Source organism: Scylla paramamosain, chromosome 45 (genome assembly GCF_035594125.1).
Source record: "Scylla paramamosain isolate STU-SP2022 chromosome 45, ASM3559412v1, whole genome shotgun sequence".
NCBI classification, from domain to species: domain Eukaryota; kingdom Metazoa; phylum Arthropoda; class Malacostraca; order Decapoda; family Portunidae; genus Scylla; species Scylla paramamosain.
The window spans coordinates 8,492,362-8,505,880 of NC_087195.1; the positions used below are offsets into that span (position 1 = coordinate 8,492,362).

At 38.3% G+C, this 13,519-nt stretch overlaps 1 protein-coding gene across 1 annotated transcript in view; it reads right to left on the reverse strand.

The window, feature by feature from the left end:
* LOC135094264 (uncharacterized) overlaps positions 1 to 11,935 on the reverse strand; it is a 52,699-nt gene extending 40,764 nt beyond the window's left edge. Inside the window, exon 1 of the transcript XR_010263687.1 lies at positions 11,808 to 11,935. The gene's annotated coding sequence lies outside the window, so the exon portion shown is untranslated. The remainder of the gene's footprint in view (positions 1 to 11,807) is intronic.
* Between the last annotated feature and the right edge of the window lie 1,584 nt (positions 11,936 to 13,519).

Here is a 13,519-nt window from a genome sequence, read left to right on the forward strand (position 1 = left end):
GCTCCCAGCTTCCTAGAGCTCAAAACTCACACATTTCTTATCTCAGAGGTAATTTCCTAAATTCCATGAATATTCCCATAGTGACAGGAAATGACATAGTAAAAGCTATTTCTGCCTTAAAAAATAAAAAATGCCCTACGGATGAAATACCTGTGAAAATAATCAAAGAGAACAAAAATCTTCTAGCAGAGCCACTCTCAAAATTATTCAATGATTCAATAAAAGATGGAGTTTTCCCTAATAGATTCAAGCTGGCAAAAATTATCCCTATCCATAAATCGGAAAGTAAAACTAATATCTCAAACTACCGACCAATCTCTATTTTACCAGTGTTCTCTAAAATATTTGAAATCATTATGAAGAACTTCCTCATGAACTACCTCAATTCACAAAAATTCTTAAATAATAGGCAATTTGGTTTCCGCCCCGGACTAAATACTTTTGACGCTATAAATGTGTTTACCTCTGACCTACACGATGCCTTGAATAAACATAAGTCTATAATATCCATTTTCATTGATTTCAGCAAAACTTTTGACACAGTTGACCCAAACATTCTAATAGACAAATTACGTCACTATGGTATTCGCGGTTGTGTGGAAAATTGGTTCAAATCATATTTAACCGGCCGATCTCATTTTACATCCTACAATAACTCTAAATCAACCATCAAACCTATACATCTTGGCGTGCCACAAGGTAGCATCTTAGGCCCTATTCTTTTCCTGATATATATCAACGATATCAGCAATGCCTCTACTGCCTTCGACACTATACAGTTTGCTGATGACTCCACCTTGTACATGATTGGTGATAATCCCACTGACCTAATCTACAGAGCCAACCTAGAATTATCTGCCTTTTCTGAATGGTGTCTTGCAAATTGCCTGACAATTAACACAGCTAAAACTTTCTACATGTTATTTACAAATACCACCACCAAATACCAACCCTTACCTAGACTTACCATATTAGATAAAGATATCACGCAAGTTTCTAAGACAAAATTTCTTGGAGTCACATTTGACAATAATCTTACCTTTAAATATCACATATCAAACCTTTGCCTAAAATTATCTAGATCAATAGCTCTATTGCTGAAAATAAAAAACTTTGTTCCAGTGGAAATTATGAAAATCATGTATTATGCCCATATATACCCACACTTAACCTACTGTAATCCAATTTGGTCCACTACCTACCCATGTCATCTACAAAATCTAAACATCCTCCACAAGAAAATTATTAGAATCATGACTAATAGTGACTTCCTCCAACACACACCTCCACTCTTTAAGTCTATGAAAATCCTTCAACTCTCTGACTTATCAAACTTCTCTATTGCATCATACATGTTCAAATTGATAAATTCCAACAACAACAATACCCTGACCCTAACTCATAACCACTCCACACGCTACAGGCATTCTCTACAGATTCCCTATCATACCTTAACTCTCTACCAACACTCTCTAATGTATAAAGGTCCCAAAATATGGAATAGCACCCTGTCACACATAAAAAATTCATTAAGCGTAAATATCTTTAAGAGAAAACTAAAAGAATATTTATTGTCTCAATACTGACACATCTTGTACTTCAATCAATTTTTATCAATATCAATTATTTTGTTTCTTGGTATTGTAACCAAATAGTTCATATCCTCTGTAACTAAAATAGTTTATAACCTCTAGTATATATACATATTTATTTCTGTTTGTTTAATTATTCTCAAAACTAATATTTGCTTGTTTATAATCAGATTCCACTTCAATTTTCTCTATTTCTCATGTATAATTATGATTTTTCTCCTTTCCTTCCTGTTCTTGCAAAGCCATTTATCCCTAAATCTTTTGTTATTGCTATTAATTTTTGTTTTTTTTTACATTTTCTTCAATTAGATTTTTAGTTTAGTGTTGTTTTACATTTCAGTATTAAGTAGATATTAAGTGTGCCCAAAAAGCTTGTGCTTCATAAGGGGCTGTTTGTCTTTCAATTAATTGTACCTTAAGCTTATATATGTATTACAGACAAACATAATAAAGTGTTTAAAGTGTTTAAAGTGTTTAAAGTGTTTAAAGTTATATTATCTTTGAGGAGGAGTAAGCCTTGTTCTTTGATGCGCTCCTTCCTGGAGGATGACAAAGTGACAGTCATGGTAACCGAGTCGAGAACCACGCCAAGGAAAGTAACTCTGTGTAGGTTCCAAAACTGACTTCTGCACATTAATAGTGAGACCCAGAGAATCCAAGAAATGTAAGGCATAGCCTACCTGAGCCCACAAAATATCTAGAGAAGGGGCAATAAAAAGACAGTCATCTAAATAACATGAAACAACAATTCCAAGGGACCGTAAGTGGGAAAGAACAGGCTTCATTAACTTAGTAAAAGTGCGAAGAGCAGATGATAACCCTTGAGGGAGGCAAGTAAATCTAAAAGGACGGCCCTTCCACAGAAACTGGAGCCACTTCCTATCCTCAGGCTGAACATAAAAGGAGAAATATGCATCCTTGAAGTCCACTGTAGCAAAAAAGCAATTAGGGAAGATGAGCGGTAACACATCTCTCAGTGTGTCCATCTTAAAGTGAAAATAAGGAATATGAACATTAAGGTCCTTCAAATTTAAAATAATCCTTGCTGGCCCAGTAGGCTTAATGATGGGAAAAACATTAGAAAAGAAACCATGTGCCCCAGGAACACAAGGCTCCACTATAGAGTGGGTAAGGAACCAACACAAGGCATCATCCAGGGCTTCAGCATCAGTGTGAGATAGAGTTAGAGGTTTTCACATTATCTGCCTGTGGACAACGACGAAGGCTGGAGTTGAGGATGGTGGCCAAGCGAGCCGACAGAGGCTCACCCTTCTCCTCACCATAGAAGTTGCCAGAGAAATCTTGCAACGCCTTCATGAAGTCCTCGTCCACCGTCTCATCAGGGGCAAGCTGGTCTAAGTCATCAAGAGGGTCTGGCTGACTGGCCTGAATCTGTCCCTCCTCTTCCTCAGAGGAAGAGAGAGCATTAAACCCGCTGAAGTCGGTACCAGTAACCGGTGACTCCACAGGTTGCGCAGGAACTTTGTCCAGTCTGTCAATAAGGCCAGAAAGGATGGTAGAGAGTCGGTCCATGGCTGCATTCTCCCCAGACAAAGACGGGAACTCGGCCGACGTGGCAACATGACTGGGCCCAGCAACAGGTGAGGGCGGGGAAGCACACAGCTGGCGAGGGGCAGAAACCTCCATTGACGACCGGCTCCTTTTTCCTGACGAAACTAAACCGTTCAGTTCCCCACTGCTACGCTTTTTCCCACCCGACGACGAGGAACCAGAACGCCAGGGTGTGTGGTAAGCGGATCTGGGGCCAGACATCACACTGCTAACTAGGGAGACAGAGGGGGTCAGGCAGGCGCTATATGTTATCATGATAGGGCGGCAGGAAGCCAGCCTCTGCACCAAACTGCATTGTATAAAAACATATTGCAGTATAAGAGAAACCCGTAGAACATCGAAGTCACTTTCATCTACAGTCCAAATAGGACTGAAAGGGAGAAGGCTCACCAAGCGGAGCACGAGCAGAGTTGAAGTGGACTGCATGGAAGTAGACAGCAAACTTACGATGGATAGGTAGCAGGAGTCTGCTGCAGGACATCTCATTGGAACCTCCGTGACGTCAGTTAAATATCGTGACATGAAATCTAGTATTTTGGTACTAATCAACAAAACCAGTGAGTACATTATACAATAAATAACTATTTCCTTGTTTGTAAACAAAGCATGCTGTAGGAGTTTGTATTTACCCAAGCACGGTACGATATGTTGGTATATATATATATATATATATATATATATATATATATATATATATATATATATATATATATATATATATATATATATATATATATATATATATATATATACAGGCGCCATGGGACTGTGGGCCGCCTTTAGGCTAAAAGGCCCGCGCCACTCCACGAAGTGGCAATCTATCAGTCAGTCAGTCAGGCGCCATGGGAACCAGGAGTCAGTCCGGACCTAGCTCTCTGTCATAGCGTGTCTTGTACTCCCTCACTCCACAAATAAACGCAACCAAGATTCTGGTGTCTCTGCTACCCTTCACACCCCAACACATGCAAAATATCTAGTAGTTCTATACCAATTAACATAATTAATGAGTACATTCCAGACACACACACATTAAAACATTAATTCACACCCACAAATACTACAAGAGAAGAAACTAATGACTATGAAGGCTTCACAGATACAAGTGAAAGGACTGGCCTTATAGAAGAATTGTTAAAAGGTTTGTCCAGTTGGGTTAATGAATTGAAAAAGAGATGTGACTATTTAGAGACGGAAAACAAAGCAATGAAAGACAAATGTGAAGTTCCGAAAAATGAGAGAAAAGATGAGAATAGGAAGTTGAATTATAAATTTGAGGAAATGAGCAAAAATCTAGAAAGCTGCAAGATAAAGGTGGGGAATTAATCAAGAAAAGTTAATAGTTATACTGTGTGGAGAAAGAAAAAGATGAAGAAACTGCTAATTTACAGAAGATAATGAACAATCAGTTGAAAGATAAGGAAGAATTTGTAAAAAGGGCAGCAGTTAAAGTTATTAAAGAGAGGGAAGATTTGGTTAGGAAGACTGTTGAGAAGAAAAAATGCATAACTGCTTTAGGAATCAAGGAGGAAAAGATAGTAGCTACACATGAGAGAAAAAAAAAGGAGCATTGCAGTGGATCTAGTAAAAGTTGTGACTGAACATGAGAATGATTGGTCAGGGTAGATGAGGAAGTAACAAGATTGGGGAAGTATACTGAAGTAAAAAGCCAACCAATGAGGATTAAATTTGAATCATAAATGGTAGCAGAAGAGGTACTAAGTGGAGCATGGGGATTAGGAAGAAAGGACAGATAAAACATCTGGATACAGAGAAACATGAATGAGGAGAGAGGGAAAATGAGAGAATTGTGGAAGCAAGCTAAGAAAAAAAAAACTAAGCCAGAACAGAGGAGGAAAAGATAAAGTTCTACGGGAAAGTCAGGGACATGAGGTTGATAAAGTGGATGATTGGAAAAAAAGAGAGTGGAGTGAGAAATTGAAGATTGCTTACACTATTGTGAATGGGTTACTTTCAGCACAGGTTGAACTAAATGACTATTTAAGAGAGTATGCTCCAGATGTGATTGAAATTACTGAAATGAAGCTAAGTGACAACATTCTGGTGAATAATTTGGGTGAAGGAAAGTACAATGTATGTCTGAGAAACAAAAGTGAAAAACGAGGTGAAGTAATGATTTTGGTGAGAAAGCATTTATTGGCTCATGAGACTAATTGTGATTATGAGCTGGCTGAAGCAATTAAAGATGGTGTGTAAGAGAAGGTGGAAAAAGAGACTTTGTAGTGGTATATATTCCTCCTGAAACAAATTCCTGGGGGATTGTGCCATGCCCTGCCCTGTGCCATGCTCCATGCCCTGCCCTTTTTATTTTTTGCTTCTACACACCTGGGCTTATACCATTCATGTTTCCCACTTTTCACTTTATAACTTGTCACAAACTGTTGCACCCCCTCTCTATATACTTGCTCAAAAATATCTCATATTTTTCTTGCACTACTTTACCTTCAAATAGCTCTTTCCAGTTATTTTTTTCATAAAATTTATCAAGCTCTGCAAAGTTTGCTTTAGCATAGTTCTGTCTCCTATTTCTAAATTGTTTATTCCTGTGCAACACTGTTTCCTCCTGCAATAGTATTTCTATTGTCACATGATCACTTCTTCCCATTGGACTCAGACAATGTATACTTGGTCTACTTTCTGGGGTTTTTGTAAACACTAAGTCCAACTGTGATGGTTCTTCTCCTCTGCATCTTGTAGGCTCATTCACCTATTGTCTCATTGTATTATTCTTTGCTCCATGACCAAGCATTTTCTTTCACTTCCATTCCCTCACAGTTAATTCCTTTAGTGTTGAAATTGCTTACTAAAAGCACTTTGTTACTTTTCCTTATCATTTCCTCTATGCTATTTCTTGTTTTTAGCTGCATAGTTTTATATCTATTGGTCTCCCATGCATTAATTTTTGGTGGTATGTAAATCACAATAACTTTCCTTTTTTCACTTCCTTTGATCTTAACCACAACACTCAAAATTCCCGCCATTCCATCACCATATTCCACTTCCTCAAAAAGGAAAAAAATTAAACCAGGTTATTACAAAACCCACAAGAATTACCCCAGCTCTGCCACCCTGTTAGATATTATTGTAACAAATAGCCCTCAGTCAGTCATCCATAGTGACTCTATTCCTTGCACTGTGGCTGCCCACGAATTAGTTACAGTTACAGTAAATTTAAGGAAACCAAAGCACCAATTTCTAAAACATTCTGTGATTTACGTTTTTATTCTTCTGATACGTTTTGTGGTCTGCTGAGGCAGGAGCGTAACGAGCTGAATAAGATATTCGCAACTGATAATGTGGAGACTCAGGTTAATATATTCACTAGATGTTTCACAAAATGCCTAAACAAATGTGCTCCTTTAGTAATTAGAGAAATTAGGAGGCCCTCTGCCTCATGGATCAACACCTAACCTACAAGACCTCATGCAGGAGAGGAATGACACACAGATACGTCTCAAGAAAGACAGATATAATGCAAATTTGCAGGATAAATATAAAACTTGAAAAAAAAAAAAAAAAAAAAAACAAGTAAAAACGTTACTCCATAGATCAAAGTCAGATTACTTTAACCAAAAACTTGAAGCCAAAAGAGGAAATACAGCCACCACCTGAAGCATGCTGAGGCAACTCATACCCACCGCTACAAATAAAACGTGTCCATTGTTAGCAGGAGACAATGAGGAACTTAAAAAAACCAAAGTCAACAATTTTAACAGTTTTTTTGCTAATGTCGGGAAGCAGACTTTTCAGAAATCACAATGCAATTTGCCATCTTATGATAATACAGAACAATTCAGCACTGATCAAGCAAACATTTCAGTGGGCAGCACGTTCCAGCCTGAGCCCACTGACAGCAACACTATAATTCTAGTGATAAAACACTTAAGAACACTTCCTCATATGGCTCTGATGGCATTCCACAGCTCTTTCTAAAAGAATCCTTGCCAGTTATCATTACATACCTGACATGCATATTAAATACATATAAAAGGGGAGAAGAAACCCTGTCAAAAGCAAAACGTTACTTTAGTTCAAATGGTCTATGTATGTACATATGTCTAATGTTTGTATTCAATAGTAGACCATTTGAACTAAAGTAACATTTTGCTTTTGACAGGGTTTCTTCTCCCCTTTGTACGAGATCTTATAGTTTATCTATGCGTCCAGTGTGGATGAACTGTGTATCATCAGCGTATTGGATAATAAGGCAGTCGGAGATGTATTGCGAGAGATCATTGATGTAAATTTGAAATAGAACTGGACCAAGTACTGATCCCTGTGGAACCCCATAAGACACCTCTAGCTTATTTGACATATGTTTGCCAATTCGGACAGACTGTGTTCTTTGTTGCAGGTAACTGCTGAACCAAAAGGAATCAATATTTAGCTTTTTTAATTTATCCATTAATATATTATGACTTATACTATCAAAAGCTTTAGATAGGTCACATAAAGTAGTTAGGGATAGGTGCTTAGTGTCGATATTTTTATATAATTTATCGGATAATGTTAAGAAAGCACTTTCTATGGAGAGTTAGGCTCTGAAGCCATGTTGAGTATTACTGAGGTGATTCCTTTCGAGGTGTGAAATGAGTTGACTTGCTATTATTTTCTCCAGAACCTTTGATATTATGGGCAATAAAGATATTGGGCGATAGTTTTTTGGTTTGTTGATATCTCCTGTTTTAAAAATAGGGACAACTATTGTGTTTCCACAGGGAAGGAAATGACCCAGTTACAAATGAGGTATTTAATATGCATGTCAGGTATGTAATGATAACTGGCAAGGATTCTTTTAGAAAGAGCTGTGAAATGCCATCAGAGCCATATCAGGAAGTGTTCCTTAAGTGTTTTATCACTAGAATTATAGTGTTGCTGTCAGTGGGCTCAGGTTGGAACGTGCTGCCCACTGGAATGTTTGCTTGATCAGTGCTGAATTGTTCTGTATTATCATAAGATGGCAAATTGTATTGTGATTTCTGAAAAGTCTGCTTCCCAACATTAGCAAAAAAATTGTTAAAATTGTTGACTTTGGTTTTAAGTTCCTCATTGTCTCCTGCTAACAATGGACACGTTTTATTTGTAGCGGTGGATATGAGTTGCCTCAGCATGCTTCAGGTGGTGGCTGTATTTCCTCTTTTGGCTTCAAGTTTTTGGTTAAAGTAATCTGACTTTGATCTATGGAGTAACGTTTTAACTTGTTTTTGTTTTTTTATTTATATTTTTTTAAGTCATATATTTATCCTGCAAATTTGCATTATATCTGTCTTTCTTGAGACGTATCTGTGTGTCATTCCTCTCCCACATGAGGTCTTGTAGGTTAGGTGTTGATCCATGAGGCAGAGGGCCTCCTAATTTCTCTAATTACTAAAGGAGCACATTTGTTTAGGCATTTTGTGAAACATCTAGTGAATATATTAACCTGAGTCTCCACATTATCAGTTGCGAATATCTTATTCAGCTCGTTACGCTCCTGCCTCAGCAGACCACAAAACGTATCAGAAGAATAAAAACGTAAATCACAGAATGTTTTAGAAACTGGTGCTTTGGTTTCCTTAAATTTACTGTAACTGTAACTAATTCGTGGGCAGCCACAGTGCAAGGAATAGAGTCACTATGGATGACTGACTGAGGGCTATTTGTTACAATAATATCTAACAGGGTGGCAGAGCTGGGGTAATTCTTGTGGGTTTTGTAATAACCTGGTTTAATTTTTTTCCTTTTTGAGGAAGTGGAATATGGTGATGGAATGGCGGGAACTTTGAGTGTTGTGGTTAAGATCAAAGGAAATGAAAAAAGGAAAATTATTGTGATTTACATACCACCAAAAACTAATGCATGGGAGACCAATAGATATAAAACTATGCAGCTAAAAACAAGAAATAGCATAGAGGAAATGATAAGGAAAAGTAACAAAGTGCTTTTAGTAAGCAACTTCAAAACTAAAGGAATTAACTGTGAGGAAATGGAAGTGAAAGAAAATGCTCGGTCATGGAGCAAAGAATAATACAATGAGACAATAGGTGAATGAGCCTACAAGATGCAGAGGAGAAGAACCATCACAGTTGGACTTAGTGTTTACAAAAATTCTAGAAAGTAGACCAAGTATACATTGTCTGAGTCCAATGGGAAGAAGTGATCATGTGACAATAGAAATACTATTGCAGGAGGAAACAGTGTTGGACAGGAATAAACAATTTAGAAATAGGAGACAGAACTATGCTAAGGCAAACTTTGCAGAGCTTGATGAATTTTATGAAAAAAATAACTGGAAAGAGCTATTTGAAGGTAATGTAGTGCAAGAAAAATATGAGATATTTTTGGGCAAGTATATAGAGAGGGGGTGCAACAGTTTATGACAAGTTATAAAGTGAAAAGTGGAAAACATGAATGGTATAAGCCCAGGTGTGTAGAAGCAAAAAATAAAAAGGGCAGGGCATGGAGGAGAATGATGAGAAAACAGAACACAAATACTAGGAAAGAATACAGAATAACAAGAGAAGAAGAAAAAAAGTTTGAAAATAACAGTAACAAAATGCTAGGAAGAGCCCAAACTCTTCTACAGATATGTAAATTGAAAAAAAAATTAAGCATAGAGATGACATAAGCAAGTTAAAAAGAGAAGGAGGAATTTATGAAACTACTGAGGAGATGAATGAACTGGAACGAGAGTTTTTAATCTGTGTTTACAAAGGAAAGCATTTTTGTGGCACTGAAAGTGGTATCACAGAATGAGGGAATACATGAGATACAAATAAAGAGACAAGAAATCAAGAAACTGCTGGAATAACTGGATGTTAGAAAAGCTATGGGACCAGATCAAGTAAATGGATGGATATTAAAAGAATGCAGAGAACAAATGGAAGAACCTATATGGGATATAATTAACAGCTTGTTCAGAAAAAAAGAAAAGTACCAAGGGAGTGGAAAAGAGCTAACATAGTCCTAATATACAAAGGGGAAAATAAAATTAAACTACTAAATTACAGACCAGTGTCACTAACAAGTACTGTAAGCAAGTTTCATTAAATAATAATTAAAGATAGATGGGTGCAATATCTACAAGATGAAAAAATAATTACAGGAAAGCAATCTGTTTTCAGGAAAGTGAGATCCTGTGTCACAAATCTACTGAGCTTCTATATGAGAATAGTAGATAGAGTGCAAGAGAGGGATGTTCCCCACAAAAGCCTTATATGGAAGTTAAAGCATAAAGGACTAAAGGGAGCAACATTGAGATGGATGGAGGATTATAATTATTTACAAGGGAGGGAAATGAGAACAGTAGTCAGAGACACTAATTCAAGTTAGTGTGAAGTAACAAGTAGGGTACCACAAGGATCTGTGTTGGCACCTGTTATGTTTCAAATATATGTGAATGATATGACTGAGGATCTAGTTATATAAACCTTTTTGCTGATGATGCAAAAATAGTAAAATAAGAAAGGATGAAAATTACCACAAGGAGTTACAAAAGGATACTGACAAGATACATGCATGGAGCCAAAGATGGAAACTAGAATTTAATGCCAAAAAAATGCCACATGTTGGAAATAGAAAAAAAGTAAAAAACCTTCATGGAATTACAAAATGGGAGGAGAAATAATAAAAAAAAGTAATGAAGAAAAAGATTTGGGAGTAATGATCCAGAATACACTATCACCTAAAAGGCACATAAATGGGATATTCAGCTCTACATAAAGCTTGTTAGCAAACATCTGGGTGGTGGTAAAAAAAATGATGAAGAAAATTATAATAAGCACGATATGACCTAAATTGGAATATGCAGCAGTAATTTGGGCTCCACATAGAAAAACAGATACACAGAAACTGGAAAGAATACAGAATATAGTGACAAAGATGGTACCAGAATTGAAAGATCTAAGCTATGAAGAAAAACTTAGAAGAGATGTGATTACCAACACTACAAGAGAGAAGAGAGAGAGGAGACATTATAACAAATCAGTAAACAATGTAAGAAAGAATAGACAAAAGTGACTTGTTACCACAGATGGAGGAGAGAGAAAGACGGACAAGGGAGTATGGGAAGAAATTAGGAAGAGTGAATGTTCGAGTGACATCAAGAAATACAGCTTCCTGTATCAAATTACTGAAATCTGGAATGATTGAAGAAGGAGGTTGTAGCAAACATTGTACATGTTTAGAGAGAAACTGGATAAATAAGGTTATGGAGACAAGACAAAGTGAGTTTTGGTTTGTGCCCTGTACAATAACTAGGTAATGCATACACTTCCCTAGCTAATACATGTAAAACTCTATGCCAACTCATACACTCACGTACACTTAGTAACACTACCACACTTCATTCGCAAAATAGCCATGACAGTGACAACACAGATGTTGTCAGCATCCTGAACACAAACGTTCTATATGCAGCAATATTGGCCTTCCTGCCATCTATACAACAACAACAACAACAATAATAATAATAATAATAATAAAAAGAAGAAGAAGAAATAAATAAATAAAACATCTGTGAAAAAGTATGAAAGAGGAAGGGACATGAATTATTGGATCATTCTTGTAATCTTTCCTATACACAGTAGCATTCCACTAAAAGTATACAATATAGATTTCCAAGAAAAGTAAATGAACAACTCTCACCTTAGGAAGTTACCTTTGCAGACAAGCTAAGGGAGGATGTCAACCTGCCAGTGAAGAACAAGGTTGACCTGGGGACTCCTAGGACAGGAGTTCCTGCACCACTGCCTCTGGTAAGCAGTCTTCGCTCCCTGTTAGGGACAATAAATAGCTTTGTAAGAGAGAGAGAGAGAGAGAGAGAGTTGCCTCATGAGTGTGAAATTATGTTAAACTGGTGCAGGTGTGAAAATGGTTTATTATGTGTGTGTGTGTGTGTGTGTGTGTATATTATATATATATATATATATATATATATATATATATATATATATATATATATATATATATATATATATATATATATATATATATATATATATATATATATATATATATATATATATATATATATATAAAGATAAGTGGATGTTCAAGTGACATTGATACATCTAAAAATACAACCTCCCGTAACTCTCTCTCTCTCTCTCTCTCTCTCTCTCTCTCTCTCTCTCTCTCTCTCTATATATATATTGTTGTGATGGGGGGTGATGTTGGTAGCACTGTGCTGCCAGGTAGTGACAATAGGTGTTGGCAATGCTGGATAAGCTGCTAGCAGAGGCAGTTTGGAGAGACTGGAAGTGGCATGGACGACGATTGGTCAGAGCAGCAGCGTGCTGGCCAATCATGGAGGGGTTGACATTATAATAAGGAGCTGTGGCAGCCCCAAAGAGAGAGAGAGAGAGAGAGTGCTTGTTTCCCATCTACACTACACTGTGACGCCAGATAGGAGTGAAGCCAAGAGGAGAGAGAGCACCCATTTCCGCCTAAGCAACACCTTGTGCCGACAGTCTGCAGCATGCTCCCCAGGGACACTACTACACCTGGTCGGAGCCTGGGGACACAGAACTCTGTAAAGCTGACAGGGGACAGCCTGGCGAGCAGCCTGGTGGGAGCTGTTGGCACCCGCTAAGGGCTATGTGTGGTTCATGCCACAACAATCTGTCACTGTCACTCCACCAAGCTTCCTGCCTCCACCTCCCTTGGTTGCAGCTTTTCCTTGGGCTGCTGGTGGAGCTTCTGGTTGGCACAAACCAGCAAAGTTTGATATCAGTGGCTAGCGGAGCATACCAGGCCGAGTCTGAGCTGCTCACCAGAGGACAGGGCTGGAGTGCTGAGAACAAAGGGCTGCAGTTGGTGGCCAGTCTTCATGGACTAGCGCTGGAGATCCTGGCACACCTGATGATGGAGTAACGTTCGACCTACAGGAGGGTGGTGGAGGCACTGAAGAGGCGCTCTGGCAGTGTCTTCCAGTTGGTGGTGTACTGGGAATGATTGAAGAACCAAGCACATCAACTAGGTGAGTCACTCCCACAGCTGACTCAGGCTGTGGAGTTGCTGGTGCATTGAGCACACCCAGCTGGCCCAGAGGATGTGGTGGTGGTGCTGGCCTGGGGAATCAGCAGGTGCAGATCTACGTGAAACAGGTGCACCCAGGGGATGCACAGGAAGCATTGGTGAAGGCCATGGAGTTTGAGGCTTTCCTATACACCATGGGGAGAGTGGCCGCATCTAGCCCTGCCCTGGCCATACCCAGTTGCCACTTCCATGCCCATTGCACGCAAGTGCAGCCAGCAATGCCATGAAAGAAGAGGGTCGCCATCCCTGGTGAGTTCTGTGGTACCTGCAGGAAGTGTAGTTGGCACGGCCACCGCAGGAGTGAGTGCTGGAGAGTGCGG